Source organism: Maniola jurtina, chromosome 14, assembly GCF_905333055.1.
Source record: "Maniola jurtina chromosome 14, ilManJurt1.1, whole genome shotgun sequence".
Taxonomy (NCBI): Eukaryota; Metazoa; Arthropoda; class Insecta; order Lepidoptera; family Nymphalidae; genus Maniola; species Maniola jurtina.
The window spans coordinates 11,858,330-11,880,210 of record NC_060042.1 but is presented as its reverse complement, the minus strand read 5'-3'; the positions used below and the strand labels follow the sequence as shown (position 1 = coordinate 11,880,210).

Here is a 21,881-nt window from a genome sequence, read left to right as displayed (position 1 = left end):
TTGTAACGACTTATTACGTAGTTCACTTTGTCAGTAAAAGTATGGAGTTTGATCGTTGTATTATCTTTATGTAATAGTTTTGGAAGGTTTGTTATAAGGAACCTTTAGTTAATTGGTGAGTAATTATCATCGTCATCATCGCTTGCCTTCTTCAAATCGAAGTTTGAGGGTCATCATAACTTCTCCATCTAAAGCCGCATATTTTAACTTTGGTTAATGTGGGGGGTAGCTTTCCCCGGGTATCGAACCTCGCCCCCAACCCCGAGGTGCAATAAAAATGCGCTATGTCGTTCTGCAGTCTCCAGCCAGGCGTAGTGAGGCAGCGATTTTCCCAGTTTTCCGATTTTCTTGTCGCTGACTCGTGTTCGGTGATCAGTGGAATGTCCAGTCGAGACACCCCCGCGTTTATATATATTTTTGCCCAGTTATCTAGAATATTCGCTGCCTCACCCCCTCTGTGGTTAAGCCTTTATTTTTCCCATTTTCTATTTACATATTATGTTGATTCCTTAACTAATACTTAGTCTAGTTTATTTACAATACCTAGAATCATGCATGCTTACTCTGCGACGTCTATTTTCCGAATAACGGCGGAATTTCGGATTTTGCATATTTATATGACCCTGCCCCGCACCACCGAGGCTATAAATATCACCCGCGCCAGGTCCCCGCATTCATTTCGCGAGACGCCGTTGCAGCGAAAGTATGCATGTTACAAGTACAATTTGGTATGCTAGACGTCTAGATTTATCTAGACTACCTATAATAAATGTTCTACATATGTTACTTTACTAAATAATTTCATAAATTAATTCTAGTGTTTGAATCTAGATTTCCTAGGTCTTTACTTCTTATATTTGCAGTCTTTGGTTTTAAAAGGCTAGATCTTGATCAAATGAATCGTTTACAACATATTATTTTCCTGTTTTCTATTTAATCTATGGGTAATGGATTAAAGAAATTATACAACCTTAAGTCCTAGGTTTTAGCCTTTTGCCTAAAACCTAGGTGTACTGTTTTTTCCCAGATTAGGGATCGCGCTAATCTTTATTCGTATAAACAAAAAACATTTACAATTATTCAATACTTTCTAAGTTATTTACATTTTTCCTTACTAACTATATCGAGTTATATTTCCGCAAATACTAGACCTAGATTCTATTTATTATTGGTTTTACATAGTTTTCTTAGTTATCTACCTATACTTATACTTTAAATCAATGTATTCTTTATTAATTTGCCAAATTCTTATAAGATAAAAACATAAGTTAAAACTAATTTTCACCCTAGAATGCTCGCTCCTGATTGGTCGAGAGCGCTTTTCTGCTCGCACATGTAGTTACTTTGCCAGTCTTGCAGCGGAACGCGGTTCCTCGTGCACATAATTTTTAACTTAGAATGCTCGCTCCTGATTGGTCGAGAGCGCCTTTCTGCTCGCTCCTGTAGTTATTTCACCGGTCTTGCATCGGAGCGCGGTTCGTCGTGCACATTTCTCCCGCCGGTCGCAGCATGCGGCTCTAATACTGGTAGCACGACGATCCTCTTGCTTGTTCTTTTCAGCACGTGCCCGTTGCTTGTCGTCACGTCCACGACGCGTACTTCGTTGTCCGGCCCTGGATATACTCGAGTTACTCGTCCTCGTGGCCATACGTTCCTGGGTAGGTTTGGATCTCAGATGATGACTAGATCGCCGACTTTGGGGTGAGAGCCGGTATGGTAGGGCTCCCGCCGCTGTCGTAGCTGGCTTCGCTTTTCTTAATTTGCATATCGGACAGCTCCATATAACACTTTTCACCGTAGGTCGTATTCGCGTGATCCAGTATCGTTGTCGTAACTCGTTCACAGTCAACTCGACGCCGCCGTGATGCATTTTTTCGTGTACATATTGAATATACATTTTTGTATATTTATGTTTTCCATCTAGCAGAGCAGGGTTGACCGTTTCCATGGTGATTTCTGTAGTCGCTTTGATTCTTCCCCGTAGACGAATTAGCCCATCATTTTCCAAGTAAACACTCAGACTTGCGAGCTTGTCACGTGGGCCGGGGGCGTTTCCCCGTATGATGCGTTCTCTTTCACTCGCGTATGATTGTGCTTGCACTTCTCGCACCCATAGTTTTTCCGCTTTTAGAACGTAATCTGATTCCAAATGCAAGAATTTTCTTTTTTCTCTTCTTTTCACACTCGTACTTGAGTCCTTTTCGATTTTTCGGCCCCTTGTCCAGTTAGGATCTTCTGCGGGATTCGGTTTTGTACGTTTTCTTTTCGTTGCGTCGTATTTTTCCTTGAGAACCGGATCGCGGTCTAACTTTTTTTCTAAAGTCTTCAATCGCTTGAAGGCGTCATCGTAGTTGTTAGGTACAACGAAGTCATCTTGTTTCCATAGCAACGAAGTTTCGAAGCGGCCATCGGGCAATCTTCTACTATTTTCCTTTTGAATTTTCATCGCGCGTTCCTCTGGATCACTCTTCTGTCTTCTGGGACTGATACCGAGAGCTTCAATGTCGAAGAACTCCTTCCTCATATTTTCCATTTTGTTATCTTGTTCCTTGAGTATAATGTGACCACAGAAGGCAACGTCCTCGTGATATGACGTGCGACATCCGTGTAGAACCCATCCTAGTCGTGTATTTGAAGCCACCGGTTGATCTCGACGACCGGTACGGATCTCCAATGCCGACAATAACTCCCAGTTATCTTGACCGATAAGTATCTTCGGGCTCGCGTTCTTGTATATCAATTTATCTTCAATTTCCTGTAGGTGTGCGCAGTCCCTTAGTTCTCTTTGTTCGATATTCTGTTTCGTAAACATAAGGCGTTGTACTGTGCGGGCGCTTCGTAACGTAAACTCTTCTTCATTGAACCGTCCTCGTATCTTGACGTCGACGCGTCGGCTATTTTCGTGCCTCACTGTTTCATTAAGGCCTTGTACCCACATAGGATCCCGCGGCCCATCGAGCTCCAATATTTCCGCCAGGTTTTCGTCGATCAACGTGATAGTGCTGCCGTCGTCCATAAGGGCGTAGGTATCGACGCGGGCCCCGGTGGGTCCCGTGAGCGTGACCGGTGCAATCTTCAAGTATGCTTGTCGGCTTCTATTGCTGGCGTTTTCCACGATTTCCACCGTAGACGTGACTTCAGCGACGACCGGCGATGGCGGCGACGGTGAAGCCTCTCTTTTCTTGTGATGGAGAAGTCGATGATGCGACATACTGCAGCCGTCGTGACCACACTTCTTGGCCCTGCACGTAGACCGACGATGCGGGCTTCTTAGACATAGGAAACAGATACGATGCTTCTTTACAATTTCCCAGCGTTCGTTCGTGTTGACGTCACGGAAGCGTTTGCACTCGGGTAACTGGTGGTCTAATTTGCAAACAGGACATTGTTCCTTCTTGGTATTCTGCTCTTTCGTGGAGTAGGTGTGCTCGATCCTCTTCTTCGTATACCTCTCATTATACCCTGAGATGTCTTCAGGTTGCGCGTACGCTCCGCACTTGTCCGCCTCTTCATTTAAAAATGTTGCGAGTTTCTTCAAATCAGGAATGTCCTCCTTTTCCTTCGCAGCATAGTCATACCACGCTTTTCGTAAAATCGGCGTTAATTTTTCTATCGTGGCCTTCACCAACTCTGGATTGTACATATATTGAATTTTCTTCAAGGCTTCCAATGTAGCTATTATATTCGATACTTTGTTTGCAAATATACATAGGTCACGTGGGCTATCACTTAATTTTCCAAGCGATTTTATTTTCTGTATTTCGCTTATTGCCAATGCATCAGGTCTCCCAAATCTTCTTTCCAGAGCTTCCATGATATTCTTGGGATCTGGTGAGCTGATGAGTAGACTGCTGATAGCTTCATGCGCCGCCCCCTTGACGCTGCGGCGCAGTCTTGATACATTTTCCGTTTTTGAAAATAACCCCTTGGTTTCTTCATAAGCAGCGCGAAACGTTAGCCAACTACCGGATTGCCCATTGAACACCGGCAGCTCCTGGAGGTACTTCGGTGCGTCTCTCGTCGTCCGTACTGCTTGACTGAGAGCTGTTGCCAGTGAGGTAACATCCACGTTGAGTGGCTGACGCGCAGGCCGGTTTTCTTCTACCCGGTGTTCGCATTTCCCGTCGTCGTGTCGACTGCGAGCGCCCTGTCCTTGTCCTTCATTGTTCACCTTTTCTGGTTTTCCCTCCAGCCATTCTTGAACGTGGCTAGAACGTTCCTCTTTTCCTTCATCTTCATTTTCCGATGCTGACGCCAGGTCCTCTTCGTCCGTAGCGGCAGCGTGATGCTTTTCCAATTGTGCTTGAGCGAGAGCGATAGTTGCTCGGATCTCTTCTAACTTCAGGGCGGCCAGTTTTTCCTTCAATTCAGCTTCTTTCAGCTTTCTTGACCCGGAGCGATGTGACTTCGTCGGCATGGCGCGCCCGGAGTCCCCTGTTGGTTTTGCCGTGACGTTAGAAGATGTCGTGTTTTCCGTGGAATTTTCCGTGGACGTGGTTGATCCACTTGTGGTGGTACGATCTGTACCCTCGGAGGTTGTGGTGCGTTCTGCACTCTCCGATGTGGCCGCTGACGTGTCGCGGCTTGATGCAGCAGTAGGTCTTGAGACGGAGTCCCTCACACCGCTGGTGGCAGTAGGTCTTGAAGTGGTACTTCTCACACCGCCGGGATGACTCTCACTGACTGGAACAATATTTTCCGACGCGTTGGCTTGAGACCGCGTTGTAGGCATTTTCTTGATTTTCGATGACCCGCACTTGGTTCTGTAGAATTTTCCTTAATCCGGTTCGAAGGACCAGAAAATGTGCGCGGGTGCATTGAAAATGCGTTATGTCGTTCTGCAGTCTCCAGCCAGGCGTAGTGAGGCAGCGATTTTCCCAGTTTTCCGATTTTCTTGTCGCTGACTCTTGTTCGGTGATCAGTGGAATGTCCAGTCGAGACACCCCCGCGTTTATATATATTTTTGCCCAGTTATCTAGAATATTCGCTGCCTCACCCCCTCTGTGGTTAAGCCTTTATTTTTCCCATTTTCTATTTACATATTATGTTGATTCCTTAACTAATACTTAGTCTAGTTTATTTACAATACCTAGAATCATGCATGCTTACTCTGCGACGTCTATTTTCCGAATAACGGCGGAATTTCGGATTTTGCATATTTATATGACCCTGCCCCGCACCACCGAGGCTATAAATATCACCCGCGCCAGGTCCCCGCATTCATTTCGCGAGACGCCGTTGCAGCGAAAGTATGCATGTTACAAGTACAATTTGGTATGCTAGACGTCTAGATTTATCTAGACTACCTATAATAAATGTTCTACATATGTTACTTTACTAAATAATTTCATAAATTAATTCTAGTGTTTGAATCTAGATTTCCTAGGTCTTTACTTCTTATATTTGCAGTCTTTGGTTTTAAAAGGCTAGATCTTGATCAAATGAATCGTTTACAACATATTATTTTCCTGTTTTCTATTTAATCTATGGGTAATGGATTAAAGAAATTATACAACCTTAAGTCCTAGGTTTTAGCCTTTTGCCTAAAACCTAGGTGTACTGTTTTTTCCCAGATTAGGGATCGCGCTAATCTTTATTCGTATAAACAAAAAACATTTACAATTATTCAATACTTTCTAAGTTATTTACATTTTTCCTTACTAACTATATCGAGTTATATTTCCGCAAATACTAGACCTAGATTCTATTTATTATTGGTTTTACATAGTTTTCTTAGTTATCTACCTATACTTATACTTTAAATCAATGTATTCTTTATTAATTTGCCAAATTCTTATAAGATAAAAACATAAGTTAAAACTAATTTTCACCCTAGAATGCTCGCTCCTGATTGGTCGAGAGCGCTTTTCTGCTCGCACATGTAGTTACTTTGCCAGTCTTGCAGCGGAACGCGGTTCCTCGTGCACATAATTTTTAACTTAGAATGCTCGCTCCTGATTGGTCGAGAGCGCCTTTCTGCTCGCTCCTGTAGTTATTTCACCGGTCTTGCATCGGAGCGCGGTTCGTCGTGCACAGTTAATAAGCGCTGTAAGGGCGTGGCCCTTACATTTTCTGGCATAAAAACTTGCTTATGTGAGTTTCCGGAACGCAAGCTACCTCTGTACCCATATAAATTGGTTATATACGGATATAATGTTTGTGTACCTTTTGTGCACTGTTTTGTGTACCTTTGAATAAATAAATAAATAAATAAATATAATCGGGTATAAACGGATAGACTTTTAAGAATCCAGTGGGAACTCTTTGATTTCCGGATTAAGTAGTAGGAAAGTCTATGTCCTTCCCCGGGATGTAAGCTAACTCTGTACCAAATTTTATCAAAATCGGTTAAACTGTTGGGCCGACACAACGTTTGGTAACAGACAGACCGACAGACACACTTTCGCGTTTATAATATTAGTATGGATTTTGTGTCCCACTTGACTTTGTGTCACACAAGACATAGGTATCAATAGGTAAGTAGGCAGAGCCACTGATTTAATTATAATTTAAGGAACCGACAATAATATCAACACTTTCACGCCTATTTTCACAGCTGAGGCGTATCGTATACAAAAACCGGTCAAGTGCGAGTCAAATTAACACGAAGGTTTCCGTACCATCGTACAAGAAATAATATTTTTGTGACGTAACACAAATTCACAGTTTTCGGTTTTTTCCCTTTATTTGTGCCATAAGATATTGCTATATTTGACGATTCAAAAGCACTTGTAAAAGTTTATTTGAATAAAAATCTATTCTAAAAATCTAAATCTTCTAACCTGACATATTTCATGATTCTAGGGCAACGGGTACCCTATAGGTTTTAATTTGCTCTTTTTGGGACGGGTCTTGAGTCTTGACAGGCACGACAGGCAGAGAGATAGGCAGACAGACAGACAGAAAACGAAGTGATCCTATAAGACTTCCTTTTCCTTTTGCTACGGTACCCTAAAAATGTTACACTTGAAAAAGATAATGAAGTAGGTAGATATGATAGACTGCAAAATACCTCGCTTTATTTATGACTGTTTTGCTTTCTACACCGCTTAATTAGTGATAACTTTTACTGCTTGTCTACATGGTGTCTACGTTCTGCGGTTTGATATTGAAACTATTTTTTGCTATCACTTTTTATTGAAAATAAAACAAATTTATTAATTTTTCGAGGAAACTGATAAACGTTCGGGTCCCAAGATGCTATAATTGCAACCTCGCATCGGACAGCGCAGCGTTGGAAGAAAACCGTTCTCATTCTGAGATCTGTGCTCTGTAGTAGGCTGGCGATGGGTTGATCCTGATGAAGTAATACGACGAAGTATCCTTAAAATGTATTAAAAAAAATAGGGACCAATAATACTGCATAGATATATACATATATTAGATTGATCAACAAAATATTGTTAAGTGCTTTGTCAAAATTCCCATACAAAAGACTTAAACGAGCTCACACGAAAGAAATATAATTATAGGGTCACAAATATTTTGGTAATTAAGTACCTACTCTTATTATTCATATTTTACATCGACGCAACAAACACTGTTAGTTTTGTTTCATAAAGTAGGTCCAGCAATTTCAAAATTTATTTTTCCCAATTTTTTTTTTTTCTTTATTTATTTAAGGGCTTTGATACATTTAAAAGTACATGTCAGCCCTATTATAATCTAATTAAATACAACAATACAACAAAATTCTTAACCTAACAAAATAAGTCATTTTTCCCAATTTTATTATCAGAGTATAAAAGGATAAAATGACTGACTGACTGGACCTTGAAGCTTTAGATTTTCAATGTAGGTTCTGCCTGAGCTGGGCAGGGCAGCGAGTAAATAAATAAATAAACATCAACATCATTAACATTAATTTAAAACCTGTTTTACCAAAATTTCACCTTTCACGTGTAATTTCGTTTTCAAAATTACTTACTGCCCTTTTCGATCGAAAGTGGAACAGGTAAGCTTTTGATCAGGTGAAACCGAAATACCGGTCAAGTGCGAGCCGGACTCACACACGAAGAGTTCCGTAACATAGTACGAGATAAACCACTATGTACATATTTTTTTTTTTTTTTTAATTTGCATTGCAGCCGTTTTGAAATTCGCCATCTTGGTTTTTTATTATTTGTTGTTACAGCGGCAATAGAAATAGACACTGAAAAAATTCAACTTTCTACCTATTAGGTACACTTCATGAGATACAGCCCGGTGACAGACAGACGTACGAACAACTGACTGACAGACAGATGGACGGAAAACTGCCACCTCCCATGGCCAACCAACCTCTCGATTATATGGGCCGAATCACGGGAGACTAGAGAGCCTCCCAACTTGCTCATGGTGTGGTTTCCACTTATCGAGGCGCTTTCTAGTTTCCCTACAAATTATTTATCACTATCCTTGTCCTTTGAGTTATTTTCTTCCCTTTCTGGGACAGCGGAGGCTTAGTAATAACAGAGTGAACTAAAGTGAGGGCACTCTCAGTTTGATCCTGATTTGACGTTATATCAAAATATTAGGCTATGGTAAATAAATAAATAAATAAATCTTTATTATCTGAACAGAACATTATTTACAGACTTTGGTGTGAGGCCCTGCCTCCTGATGAAGTGAAAACTGTGTTTCAGGAGGCAGTGTCTTCCCATAATATAGTGTACAGCACAATATAATATAACCACTTATAATAATTAAATTAAGTTTAAATTGAAAACACGTAATTAAATGGTGACGTAAAATCCAAGAAAAATAAGGATACTTTAGGGGTACCAGCGTAAAATGTACTATTTGACGCCTGCCAGTGACGTCGATGCCTCGACGTTTTATTAGAAGTTCCCTAACGTGAACTGTGGTAAAAAGGTCCCGTTGGCAAAACGGAGCCCTAAAAAGAGATTTTTTTTCAGACTTATACGAAGCCCGGTTGGAGTTGACTTGTCTCCGTGAGATGTAGAGTCCGTCTCTGCGATTTCTATTCAGAGTTCAAGAAAACGTATGTAGACTACCAACACAAAGCGCTGTATCACCTGAGCCACCTTGACCGTTGCTGCGGTCACCTGTTTCGTATCGCTGCTCCGACCACTAACCGTGACGCGTAGCACCGCAAGTATCTAATATAGATGTTACACTTAAAGACCCAAAACGCTCATTGAGCGAAAAACCGCTCACAGGCCTCCGTAGCGAAACGACGGTTGAGTAGGTGAACTAAATTAATTTTCAAAAAAAAAATTCAAAAGAAAAATAAAACCGACTTCAAAAACCACAAACACTAAAAAGTAAAAAATAATTTTTGTTTAGCTACACGTGTAATGTACCTAGGTATGAAGTCGGGCGAGCTTCAGTACACAGAGCAGAGTATACCCTTTCAAACAAAAAAAAAATTCCAAATCGGTCCAGGGGTCTTTGAGTAATCGGGGAACATACATGAAAAAAAAAAGATTCCGACGAATTGATAACCTCCTCCTTTTTTTGCAGTCGGTTAATGAAGGGGTGACGGAGCGAGTCTTCTGGCGTTTCAAACACTTGATTTTTAATCATCATTATCAACTTCTCGCTCCTCTTTCACACCACTTCTCCTTTTTCGTCACATCCTGTTAATTGAACTTCTAAGTTAGTTGGCTGCGACAGCTACACCAATTAGTGCTCCGAACGCGTTGTGGCTTTTTTCATTGCCACAACACGTGTGGTCGTATAGCACGATAGCCACTACACGAATTTCATGTGGTCTTTCTGTATTTGCTACGCGTTATGATCGTTTTCATAAGAGTCATAACACGAATTTCGGAATGTGGATATTTTACAATGATGTAACGTTGTGAGCTCACGACGCGTTGTGAGCTGTTTTTCCGCTCAATGAGCGTTTCCGGTCTTTGAGAGTAACATAGAACCTGTGTACATGTCTAATCTTTATCTTTAATCGTAGGAATTGCAAGACAAGATTCATAATGCTATAGGTATAAACCATTGATTAAAGATATAGCTATAAACTAAGACTTCTATGACTCTCTGGGTATTACTCTGTATTACCGAACCGGTGTATGTACTCGTAGACAGCGAGGTGCCTTTAGAATGTGAGTCGCCGATAGTAATTTAATATGCACCATGGTCTCATTATGAAAACTTAAGCGGCGACAAATCCTGTAAGTAATAAACCTCAATAAAGCGGATTCATGGGTGGTTTATTTTAAAAACTTTAGAGTAGGTATCTATCTAGCTCAGATTTAAGACACTGTTAAAACAAGACAGCGTCATATCGTTGACATAAATCGGTCTCGCTTTAACTGAAAATTAAGCCTGAACAAAGTCAAATTACCTACGCTCTATAGATCTCAGCCTAAGTTTCATGGAAACGTCATTTTCAATTTTCTTTAGTTGCAACTTAAAATAAAACAAATAATACTATAAACAAATAATAATAATAATAATAAAACAAATAATAATAATGCAATAAGTGTAAATTAAAAATGTATAACACCCCCGACCAGTGAAGGTTACAGTAACTAGAAAAGAGCTGATAACTTTCAAACGGCTGAACCGATTTTCTTCGATTATAGCTAAGAACGCTCTCGATCAAGCCACCTTTCAAACAAAAAAACTAAATTAAAATCGGTTCATTCAGCTACGATGCCACAGACAGATCACAGATACACACGTCAAACTTATAACACCCCTCTTTTTGGGTCGGGGGTTAAAAAGGTCACAAGTGCGCCAGGTTTTTGATGCAATAGCTTCGCGGAATTGCTACTCGAATTCTGAGGCCGACCGTACAACCGGTACAACGATACGCGATGTGCCATCGGCGACGCATCTGGGCCGATTCTCAATGGAGCGCGAGAAAGCAGCTTTCGTTTGGCATTTCGTCCGCATGCACATGTGACGAGTTGACGAGTAGTGACGAACGCTGGGTGCGTCTACGGCTTCACACGTTCGAGGGAAACTCGTTCATTGACCGAAATTTTGGTTTACTGTACAAGTAGATACCTGCAAGTAGGTTCATACAACTTATTCGTGATGTAACAGAGTTTTCACTGATTTATGTCGTAATTGTGTCACTGGTAATATTTGTATGAGTTAAATGTTATTTTATGTATTTGAAATCTCCATAAATCATATCATATCATACTAACATTATAAATGCGAAAGTGTTCGTTTGTTCGTCAATCACACCGCAACGTAGCAACGAATCTGCGTGCTTAGTTATAGTAAAAGACCTGGAGAGTGACATAGGATACTTTTTATCCCGGAGAATCGAAGAGTTCCCACGGGATTATAAAAACCTGAAGTTCCGGGCATCTGCTCGTATTGACATAGTTTTTAATTTTGAAAAATGGTACTGAAATTTTCCCTTTTCAGACACAAAGTTTCTGAGTTTCACCGTTTCAGCAACGAAAAGCGAAGTTGATTCTGTACCCAATCTTTTATTATCTATTGAAAAGTTTCAGTTTAAATAAAAAGTAAAAAGATGTGTGTTCGCATAACAAATCGTGTATTTTGCTTTTGCATCACGAGCAGTTCGCTAATAGTTTTTCTTTATATTATGAGGTTCGAGCAATTCCTAATGATGTCATCATTACGTTCAGTTCAGTAGGTATACAATCGTGAGCATGAATCGCATCTAATGTATGCGGATTTACAAAAATAACTCATCAGTTCTCGTCCGCATATGCTATACTTGCTAAGCTATTATTATTAAATGATTCGACCTTCTAACGCGATTTAAAGACAGTGAAACTGAGTTATTTATTATGTAATTACCTGCCTGCATATTTGTACCTAATTTGTAGAGTGTTAATACCAGAGTTTCTCGGTAGTTGTTAGCACGGATAGGTACTGGTTGATCACCGCCAAATAGTTTTAATTGTATGTAAGTTATGATGGGTGAGTAAAAGACTAAGGGCCTGGCAGTCAGACCTTGGTTATGATAATATAAAAGCCGAAACCTCCAACACAGGGAAGAACGATCAGCGACTATGAAGTTTGGATATACGAGTATGTACTTGGCAATCTTACTTAGAAAAACACACACACACACACACACACACACACACACACACACACACACACACACACACACACACACACACACACACACACACACACACACACACACACACACACACACACAAACACACACACATACAAACTTTCGCCTTTATAATATTAGTGTGATTAGTTGACGCCCGCGACTTCGTCCGCGTGGATTTAGGTTTTTTGAAATCCCGTGGGAACTCTTTGATTTTCCGGGATAAAAAGTAGCCTATGTGCTAATCCAGGACATTATCTATCTCTATTCTGAATTTCAGCCAAATCCGTCCAGTGGTTTTTGCGTGAAGGAGTAACAAACACACAAACACACACACACACACACACACACACACACACACACACACACACACACACACAAACTTTCGCCTTTATTAATGTGAAGTGCGATTTGTTCATAAACACATTTTAATTTTTTTTTGTGATGTAACCACAGATTCACGGTTTTCGGATTTTTCTTCTACTTGTGCTATATAAGACATAACCTACCTTCCTTTCATGATTCTAGGTCAACGGGAAGTATCTACCTAGCTATAGGTTTTCTTGACAAACACGACAGACAGACAGACAACAAAGTGATCCTATAAGGGTTCCGTTTTCCTTTTGAGGTACGGAACCTTAAAAATCTTTATTTGAGGGCTGTACCTAGTGTTATTCTATACGTATGCGATGCATCGTCGCTTGGTAGTCAGCGGACACTCAGACACTTTCACGGACGAGTCGAGCGATGCGAATAATTGTGATGCATTTCTTCCATTCCTCAGCTGAAACTAGGCTGAAACCTACATTTTCCGCTTAGTTTATCTACTTACGATAGGCTGGTAATAAAATTGTTTACTTAGTTTATTAATGATTAAGCCAACCGTTAAGGAACCAAGGAAATATCAAAATGAAGTAGTTACTCTAACTACATAATATTATGTTAAAACTATATTGCTGGTGTTTATATTTATTTTGTTTTTATTTTCTATTTGGTAGTTTTAGCTTCAGTTTCTCTTTTATTCATGGTGTAGTCATTTCAAGCCTGTCTAAGTTTCAATCACATTGTACTATCTATGTAACTTACAGGTAATCTTAAGTTAAAGTGACAGATTGGAACCAGTTCAGTGACCTGATTAAAAAAATATATCGTAAATTTTTGGGACACAGGTACAACCGTAAAGCATACCTATCAAGATTCAAGATTCAAGTTTTTTTATTTGCAGTAAAAAACTAGTCTGGTGTGTTACCTATGTATTTAATAGGACAAATAATCGATTGGAAAAAAATCGGTAAATACACTATGAAAATAACAGACTCACACATAAAGAACTTCCGAGACAGTCAAGTGGCTTTACGTGCTGGACGTAGATTTGTTTCACTTGTCCAATCTGCTTGATGAGAGCTTGATGCACCCGTCAAGCGGCTTGATCAAACAAATGGCACTTTTCTCATATCTCGAACACTGTCCAAACGTTACGTCAACCAACAAGTGTTAATTAAAAATTTATAACACCCCTGACAAGTGTAGGTTACAGTAACTAGAAAAGAGCTGATAATAACTTTCAAACGGCTGAACCGATTTTCTTGGATTATAGCTAAGAACACTCTCGATCAAGCCACTTTTCAAACAAAAAAAACTAAATTAAAATCGGTTCATTAGTTTAGGAGCTACGATGCCACAGACAGATACACAGATACACACGTCAAACTTATAACACCCCTCTTTTGGGTCGAGGGTTAAAAATACATATAAAATCGCATCAATCACGCGTCAAGCATGTAAATGCTTGATTCGACAGCTTAGGCTCAAGCAAAAATATAAGTGCTTGACCGTCTCCGAAGCTTTATTGTCCTGTAGTCCGCACCGTGTATTCTGTCGTGGGCACAGGATATTCAAAAAAACTCGTGGGTAAAACTAAAACAACTTACATAGGCGCGCATCAAACTTGAGCGACCTACTGAACCAAGCATGTAGGTAGATCCCTCGTTTTCATTTCTAAACGCCTGAAGAGTGTGAAGTGAGATCCAAAGGCAATTTCGAACAAATGCGTGCACACGGGGACGTAAGTATTGGAGAAATCCGTTACAACACTTTTCTATTATCGGCCGGACCGCGCTTTCTACTAAATTCATCACGTCAACAACATTGCACTAATGGATTGTCCGTTTTACCTCAAACTGCTACAATTCTTGGACGTATCAACTATCAACCGCATCTTCGAAACTGAACACATAATATAGAAGCATAGAAGAAAATATTAATTGCTTTTATGGTACGGCTACAGTTTCGGGATTCGGCAAATTATTGGAATTCGAGCTACGATAAGTCGCCATCCGGCAAATTAATTGGCGAATTTTTAAGAAGCCTTTGCAGTAGAGAGGTACATCGCGGAAAACTCCGCGGGAATCTCTGTACAATTCTCGCGGGATTTTAAAAATATCTTGTTATTTTGGCTTTGGTTTTTCACATGGATCTCTTGTAGGGACTTACTTCCACATGCCATGGTTTTGCGCCGTCTGAACCTTAGTACCTATGGATATTTTAATGTGTGTACAAAGTGATAAATAATGACAGTGTCTCATAATCTTTTTATTAACATTATATAAATTGACTAGCTTAACTCGCTACTTCGCAGCTACACAAATTTCAAATCCCTATTTTTATTTTATTAATTTTCAAAAAATCCCTTAGTGGATGTCTGTCTCTCTACGTCATAAATTATAATAAGTAGTTATCTTCATGCCCACCCCGGTCCATCCAGTTAGAGCTGTGCGTTGATGACAGTGTCTGATAATCTTTTTATTAACATTATATAAATTGAGTAGCTTAACTCGCGACTTCGCAGCTACACACAAATCCCTATTTAATCCCTTAGCGGATGTCTGTGCCTCTACGTCATCACACTTCACAACACACAAGTTTGTATGTGTGTGTGTGTGTGTGTGTGTGTGTGTGTGTGTGTGTGTGTGTGTGTGTGTTTGTTACTCCTTCACGCAAAAACTACTGTACGGATTGGGCTGAAATTTAGAATGGAGATAGATACCCTGGATTAGCACATAGGCTACTTTTTATCCCGGAAAATCAAAGAGTTCCTACGGGAATTTTAAAAAACCTACATCCACGCGAACAAAGTCGCGGGTATCAGCTAGTAAATCATAATAGTTATCTTCATGCCCACCCCGGTCCGTCCAGTAAGAGCTGTGCGTTGATGGATCAGTCAGTCAGTCACCTTTTCTTCTCTTTCTCTCTGGGCTGGTTTCCGCACTTAAACGTTTCCGTCTGTTGTGCGTTCATCTTTTCCTTATAGGTAGTAGTATATTTTATTGCTATTGCACGAATTCTGACATTGATATTCAGTGAGCGGACAGACTTTTAATTGCATAAGTACATACAATCGCAAAAACGAAATGAGTACTGACTCATCTTTATGCTTGCGCACGATTTTATTCTTGTGCTAAGCATATTTTAATGTATAGTAGGTACCTAACATTCTATTTATTTCTTATAATAGCAAAAAATTACAAAATAGCAAAATACTAAGAGTAAGACTAGACTTTGGAAAAAAAGTTATATAGGTAAGTATAAAATTATTATGGTAGATTACAGGCAGTTGTACTTTTCTTATTTAAAAATAGGCTGTTTCTATATACATCATGTAAGAAATTACAAGACTGATTGACAAAATATTCGGAACTACAAGTAGAAGACTTCTTACGACTTCTTTCGATTTAGATTTAAGTGTGTTAAAGATTCAGTAGGAGTTTTCCCGTCCTTATTCCACCCATAGATTCTTACCTACTCAAAAAATATTTCCTCTATTGCAAACCTCTAGGGTCACCGGTGTATGCTGTGTTGGCTGTCAGCCTAGAAAGATCATTATAATATTACGTACAACCTAATCTAGCTCTTTTAGTTAGTCGCGATACCTACTGGTCTTACTAACCTAGGTCCTAGACCCAGAATTAGTAATGCCTTATTATTAGGATTTCTGTGATCCTAGACCTTGACTGCGATCTTACCTGGATCACCGCATTTGTAGATAGATGACTTTTCATCACAAAAAGTCCTAGATATTTACGTATACTACTAACGTAGACTCCTAGCTACATAGACGTAGTATGCCTAGCTACATTATTTCTTCTAGAACTTTCAACTTTTCAATTTAAAACTTAATTTCACGTTTTGTATTTAAGTATTTATAGTAATTTGTGAATATTGTCGAAAATAATTAAAAGAATTTGTCAATAGAATAATATATTATGTTAGGTGTATTTCTATAATATTTCACATTCCTATAGTCGAGTTTAATCGTGCCAGTGTGAAACCTATCTCAGCGTATCTTTGGTTACTCGCTTCGCCATTGTTTGTCTAAATAAATAATAGCATTCCTCATCAATTTCATTATTACCCACTTATATTCTGTGAGTGTGTCGTGGGCCGTGACCTTTACATAGCTGTCAGTATAGGTCATAGTGGAAGGTGAATCATTATCCATGCTTGTGGATATGTTTTTTTTTTATTTGACCCGGATTCCGATTTCTGAAGTCAAAAGTCCCCAAGATCAAAGATGAGTTGGGCATTTTTGTCACGTTGACAAAAATAAGATCTCGTATAAGCCTACGTCTTACTTGGAGAAGAAAGTTCTTATAACACAGCTTCGTCCGCGTGGCCTACACTATCAAACTCCTATTTTACCCCCTCAGTATCTGTGTAGTAGGTATGTCAGTTAATCAGATACTTAAATCCTTTAACCCCCGACCCAAAAAGAGGGCTGTTATAAGTTTGACGTGTGTATCTGTGTATCTGTGTATCTGTCTGTGCCATCGTAGCGCCTAAACGAATGAACCGATTTTAATTTAGTTTTTTTTGTTTGAAAGATGGCTTGATCAAGAGTGTTCTTAGCTATAATCCAAGAAAATCGGTTCAGCCGTTTGAAAGTTAACAGCTCTTTTCTAGTTACTGTAACCTTCACTTGTCGGGGGTGTTATAAATTTTTAATTTACACTTGTTATTTATATATTGTTTAAAGGGATTATCTTTTTAACTTTGTAAAGATCTCTGAAAACAGACATGTTGCTGGTTTCGCGAGGCGACCAAAACTCCTAGCCAAAAATTGCAAAATGACTCGTTGAATTCTTTTGTAGGCAATACCTCGTAAACACTAATAAACGCCGATTAGTAGCATTAATTGAGCAATCAAAAGTTAATTAATCAACTTATATAAATGGGTGGACATTAATGAACACAATTACGAAATATCCAATTGCATAATCGGTAGAACTATACTAAAACTAGAATATAAACTAAACTAGCATTTGGCTACATTATTTAATTTTGTATTTTTTCTAAAAAACTTTGAGCCACTTCTTTCTGAATACATAATAATATAATTAACTAAGACTATAATATAATTGATATCTATACATATAATAAAATTGTAGAAAAGTGGTGTCTGTACAATGGAAATATATAAAAAAAAAGTAGCAGGGGTTGTTATTATATCGATGCCGAATGCGAAATTGTAATTATTTTTTTTTGTCTGTTTGTCTGTTTGTCTGTTTGTCTGTGTGTTTGTGCACGCTAATCTCAGAAACGGCTTATTCGATTTAGATACGGTTTTCACTAATATATTTTAGTAAGCTTCACTTAGGATTTAGTGTTTATTTCATGTCAATCGGTTCATAAATAAAAAAGTTATGTCAATTTAAAGAATCACGGCGCCTGAGCGTCCGTGGCTATATAAAGCGCGAAAAGTCACTATTCCACGCGAACGAAGTCGCGGGCACAGCTAGTACATAATATAATTGACTAAGAGTTTAGAGGTAGGTATACTACCTACCTAAGTAAATTTTTTTATGACCCCTTGGTACCTATAGGGAAAGTCGTTAGATTACAATTAAAGTACCTACCTACATAGTTACATCAATTTTAACCACTCACCATCTTGAGTTATTGATATGAATGTAAGTTTATGAATATAACTACATACCTACCTACCAGGAACTTTGATATCAGCAACTTCATTCGCGTGGATTTTGTTTTCGTTTCAATCCCTTGGAAAATCTTTGATTTTCTAGGATTAAAAGTAGGATTTGTCCCTCTTTAAGATGAGATAGCATCACAGAGATAGTTTGCTCTGTGCTTTTCGTCAAAAGCTGTGAAGCGGATGGGCCGTGAAAAGGTATCAAACAGACTGGCACACTTTCGCATTTATAATATTAGTACCTACGACGTAAATAATAAATATTCTTTGATCAGCATGGATCATAAAATTAGTAATGATTGAAAAAACGTGACCAGCTATGTATTATGACTTCGGATGCTGTCAATAAGTACATAAACGCATACCTACGTAGTACCTACAATAGGTACCTACGTGATATACGATCTGTTGTTCTGTGTTCACTGAGTACCTAGTACATGTAGATAAATGCTTTGATAAATAGATAATACACTAGCACAAAACAATGTGCTGTGGAGGTCATAGTGTAAATAAAATGTTAGAACCCCATAGACGGGGACCGGCACCCTGGTTATGAATTATCAAGTAAGTACAGTACATATATAATTTTCCGAGTCAGACTGAAAAGTGAGAAAAGAGTTGAGTCTTCGATCAATGCGTAGATATCTGTGTCTAGTTACTTTTCAGTTTTCTGTTTTTGCATTTCGGTCAGGGATACATAATAATACGCTATACGCATATTTCGCTAGGTACTTAGGTAGGTGTACCTTACCTACGCCGTATAGGCAAAAAACTTAAAACGCCCACTCCCCGTAGGACTTACGGGGAGTGTGCGAGACTTTTTAAGTTTTTACCCCAACCAGCCTTAGATTACATCACATGTTGACGTCATAATAGGGAAGCGGGTAGCCAAGCAACACCTGAGTAAGGCAAAAGCAAGCTCCATTATAAAAATATTTCGCCATATTTTTCGTAACTCAACTTCTTTCTTATTATTTTTATTTTTGGCAGACTGTTATTCGAAGAAACAGGTCCTTTGGTTTTTTTTTTAAAACTGGAACACGCACTATCACTTTTTGCTGATGTTTGAGGCCCTACCTACCTATCTGAATTCTGAATATTTCGATTGTGACCTCTACCACCTGACGCGACATCATAACCATATTTTATTTAATAGTAGTATAATGGTAATATAATAACAGCTAATAACCATAACTTTTAGATAATGGTTTTTTTTCCAAATCTTCAACAGATAAAGGTGTTTTCTTTTAATCCATCCATAGGGCGATAATGCGAAATTGATTCTGTTTGTCAATCTGCTATCCACATCCCATCTGTTTAACCAATTTAACGAAAGGTAGAGTGTTAGCTTACATCCCGGGGACAGATATAGACTACTTTTTGCTTTTTGTCCTAGAAAATTTAGTAATTTGAATCCTAGAGACCGACTAATTTCTATCCCAGAAAATCAAAGAGGAAAGGATTTTTTAAAAATCTGCTTCTGGCATAAAGTAATTGATAGGGATAGATTTTGTAGTCATATGCCTACGTAGTCTGGAATAATAACGCAGTCAACTAAGCGTGAAGTTCGAACCTGACGACCTTTCGCATTCAATCCATGTTGATACCGTTAAGCTATCGAGGTTTGCAATTGTTTGCGAATCAGAACCATTCAAACGTTTCTAATCAATAATTTAGTTCTTGGAGTAGGTACGTTAACATAAATTCTTAGTAGGCAGCTAGTTATGTAGGTCAAAGCGTACTTATTTACGTTCTATTGATTCAGATTCATCAACTTCAATTAATTAAGAACAGGTTAATTAGATGTCAGAGCCTTCTATAAAGAGTCGATTGGCTGCATTTTTTGTTGAAACAAATTCTATCCTAGTTAGGTATATTCTTACTATACACCTGCATAACATTTACGAATACATACAATATGATAGTTATCTACGTATACCTATAATATAAACGAGTACGTAGCTACAATCCTGTTCATATACCTACCTACCTAGGTATCTTCGTGCGAACCAGTGATAGGTCGATAGATACTAATTATCTTCTCTAGTTTAAAGTGTTATCCAGGGTATAAAAAAACCCCTTAAGTTAACACTAACAGATTAGGTAATTAGTAAGTTTATATACCTATCAATAAAACGTAAAACACAAAACAGTAAAACGTAAAATCCTGTTTAGGTATAAGTTTCTGCGTGCCAACTAATATTTTATGTTGGTAGGTAGGCACCTACATTTAAAGACTGTGGCATTATTCCACTGGAATGGGTACAAAACTACCCCTTAAGTTAACACTAAAATACCTAGTAATATAACTAGTAACTACGTAAGTAAGTAGGTATATAATTTATATAAATGAGTAAAATCCAGTTTATAGTATTGAAATAGGTAGGTAGATATTATCTACTTGCTAACCAGTGACAGGTTTCTAGTGGCAAATTGGCATGGGTGTAAAACTACCCCATAAGTGTTAACACTAAAATAGTAAAGACTAGTTCCACGACAAGGACTCCCAGGAGCAAAAACCACAACGTCACCAAACACGTACGCTAAGATTATAATAAACTTACAGGTAAATAGCCCGGGCTTCCTTCCGACCTCCGTCAGCTACACTTCATAACACAAACTTTGCACACTTGCAACACAATCCGACACTTTATCAACAAACACTGTTGTAACTGCAAATTTTACACATATTTTCGTAATTCGAGGCGCAGTGCGTTTGGCTACAGCGCAGCCGCGATCGAATGAAAGACTGGTTGTGAGGTTGTGACGTTGTGTTGAGCCTTTGAGGTTGCGCGAGCGCACATTCCAACACTTAAAGCTGTATTCGCGTCTCGTTCTAGCAAAAACAAAACGCGATAGGAAGAAACGGAAGCGCATACACACGTTGAATACTGTATAGGTAGGTAGCCCCGTTATTCATACACACTACAGGTAAAATGATTATGACGGTCATTGAAAACTATAGAACACTAAATTCGCCAATCGATCGAGTTAAAGTTATGAAATGTCTTCATTCTTGGTTTGTTTTATTGACCTAGTAGCTGATGCCCGTGACTTCGTCCGTTTGGATTTAGGTTTTTTAAATTCCGTGGGAACTCTTTGGTTTCCGGGATAAAAAGTAGCAGGTACCTATGTTAGTCACCGGGATGCAAGATACTTGCATCGCTTGCGACTTCGTTTGCGTGATACTTATAATTTATTTTATTTTATTTATTTATTTATTTGTGCCAGAAAGTTGTAACAGTAAAGAGAAAAAGAAAGTTAAATATATTCGGGGATATCTACCAGTACTGAATTATAACTTTATTAGTCTACCAGTGAAAGAATTTTCAGAATCGGATCATTAGTTCCGGAGATTACCCGCCACGTCTCAACTTATAAACTGAAAATCTATTTATAGTACAACTATTTATACCTATTCAACTTCATTCGCGTGAATTTAACTAGGTTTTTTAAAAATCTTATGGGATCTTTTTGATTTTCCTGGATAAAAAGTATTCTGTTAGCTATCACGCGTGTGTCGTGCGTGTGTCGCGCGTGTGTGGCACAAGTGTAATCACGTGTGTAGTGCATCTGACACGCGTGGGTCGCACGTGTGTCACGTGTGTGTCGTGTGCGTGTGTCAAGAGTGAGTCGCGTGCGTGATGTTTGGATGTCGCGCGAGTGTGGTGCAAGGGTGGACTGCTTGTGGTGCGTGTGTCGCACGTGAGGTGCGTGTGTGTGGCACGAGTGTCGCGGTTGTAACGTGCGTGTGTGGTGTGAATGTGGCGTATTTGTGCCACGCGTGTGTTGCACGTGTGTGGCGCGTGTGTGGTGCGCGTGTATCTGACGTGTGTGGCGCGAGTGTAGCGCGTGTAACGCGCATGTGTGGCAATGTGGCGC

At 39.1% G+C, this 21,881-nt stretch overlaps 1 protein-coding gene and 1 long non-coding RNA gene across 2 annotated transcripts in view; one reads left to right on the top strand and one right to left on the bottom strand.

The window, feature by feature from the left end:
* Positions 1-20,835, bottom strand: part of LOC123871817 (unconventional myosin-XV) — a 144,167-nt gene extending 123,332 nt beyond the window's left edge. The window contains exon 1 of the mRNA XM_045915796.1: positions 20,564-20,835. The gene's annotated coding sequence lies outside the window, so the exon portion shown is untranslated. The remainder of the gene's footprint in view (positions 1-20,563) is intronic.
* LOC123871874 lies at positions 201-20,393 on the top strand. The gene is made up of 3 exons (XR_006797361.1): positions 201-212; positions 10,205-10,328; positions 20,382-20,393. It is a non-coding gene; the product is annotated as an uncharacterized LOC123871874 (long non-coding RNA).
* Positions 20,836-21,881: the final 1,046 nt, after the last annotated feature.